The following is a 1,957-nucleotide window of genomic DNA, read 5'->3' as shown; positions in this document are numbered from 1 at the left end:
CCTCCTCCTCCTCCTGAGACCTGTTTGAGTGCCTCTTTGTCTGTGGTACCTTCTCTGCCTTCTCCTGTTTTTATTCATTTTCTTTCCTCAAAGCCTCTGTCTGTTAGTCTCTTCTTAGCCATAGTCTGTTTGGGACACTGGCGGGACCTCTTGCATGTCTTCTAACCTTGCTGCACATCTTTGCATACTGTTCTCTAGAGAATGCAGACTGCTGCCCTGTGCACTGTGCCATCCTGCAGGGCCCAGCGCTGTTCCTGACAGTGCCCATTGTGGGTGGGGGTGAGGGCTGTATTCTTCCAGAGCTCATGATACTGAGCTGAACATTAGTAGGGCAAGCAGGCACTCCTGAGAGCCACCTCTAAAACCCAATGTCTGAAGTACAGCTGACATGCAGAGGTCCCGGGCCCCGAAAAGATAAAACTCACCGTGGAATTTCTGCCCCCGGATAAAGGGCCAGGTAGGTGTTAGGGAGAGGAAATCTTCATTATCAACTGACACAACACAACACTGGCTCATATCACAGAGAATGGTGGCTGCTTATTAGACACCTACCTTGTGCTAACATTTTATTTAATCCCCTCACGTTCCCTTCTGAGTAGCTTTTTACCCCACTTTACAGACTTGAGGGGTCTGAGAGCCTGAGAGTTTGGGTTAGCCTCAAGGAGACTGTAAATCTAGCAAGCCTGTGTTAGAAGCTGCAAAGTATTTCCATAACTTTCCCCCTACACTGAATGCCAAATACTCATTTTACTTTCACAGCAATGCTGGGAGACAGCAGCGACTGATGGCTGAACCCCTTCACAGGCCCTAGGAGAGATGTGAAGACACAAATGGCCCGTGGTCACACAGCTGCTGAGCCGTGAAGCTGGGATTTGAGCTCTCACAAGTCGACTCAAAAAGCCTTACCCCTAACTGCTGACCACACTTCGTGGGGCCAGCTCTTGAGTTCAGACCCAGGTCAAGGCTCTTGTTTCTATTTAATCCCTTCACATGTTAGCTTCTGTCCGAGAAAGCATCTCCCAGCCAATCTCTATACAGAAAACCCACGAGGATCTCTAGGCACTGCCAGGCATTACGCCAACCCCAGCAGGCTCTCTAGGGGCAGGGCCATGGACAAACATTGGCTGGTGGTACTGTCCCTGGCAGCACAGCTAATCCCATCTTTCTTCCCCAGAGGTGGGTGCTGCAACCCGCTGCTCCCCCACCCCTCCCCGTCTCCCCCAGCAGGTGGCCTGGCTCTATTTCTTCTCCTTTAGGTAGGCGAGCTGTGAGGGGGTGACTAAGCCCTAAGTAAACAGGGGCCCCCCTCCTCCAACTCTATTTCAGGATGAAGCACATCCCTAAGTCTCCATCACACAGTTATCAGCTACTTGCCTGGGGTTAGATCTTCCTTACTGTTTGAATTGCTGTTTCCTGGCCAGGGGCTCCTGGGACTCCAGGTGACTGCAGGAATTCCAAGCTGCCTGCGTGTCTCTCTGCATCTCCCTCGGCCTCTGGCTCAGCTGCACTGCCACAGCACTAGGAACCAGGTACACTTCACCTGACTAAGCTCCGGTGAGTGCGACACACCCATAAAGGGAGGGAGGAGAGGAAGGGGCTCCGGAGTAGGGGATAGGCCGCTCCCGTCCTGCTGTGATTGGCTGCTCTGAGCCTGGGCAAGAGACTAGGCTGGAGTCTGGGGAGAGCCTCATGAAGTCCTCCAAACATTGCCCATCTGAGGGGGCCAGGGGGAGATAGCTTGTGTGGCCCAGAAGTAGGAAGAACACTGCAAGCAATGCAGAGGGAACACACAGTGGCTCGGGGAGGGGTGTCCTTTGCTGAATGGAGATGATTCTAGAGTGGCTTTCATGGTACCTGTTAGGGCGGGGGCTGTCTGATGATTACCAGATCCTCCTAGGCTAAAAGGAGAGGGATGGAGCTGCAGTGGCTTTCTAGGAGAGTTCCAAGCTGTAGTGAT

The sequence above is a fragment of the Mastomys coucha genome, unplaced genomic scaffold, assembly GCF_008632895.1.
Source record: "Mastomys coucha isolate ucsf_1 unplaced genomic scaffold, UCSF_Mcou_1 pScaffold1, whole genome shotgun sequence".
Lineage (NCBI taxonomy): Eukaryota > Metazoa > Chordata > Mammalia > Rodentia > Muridae > Mastomys > Mastomys coucha.
This window is presented reverse-complemented; position numbering follows the sequence as displayed.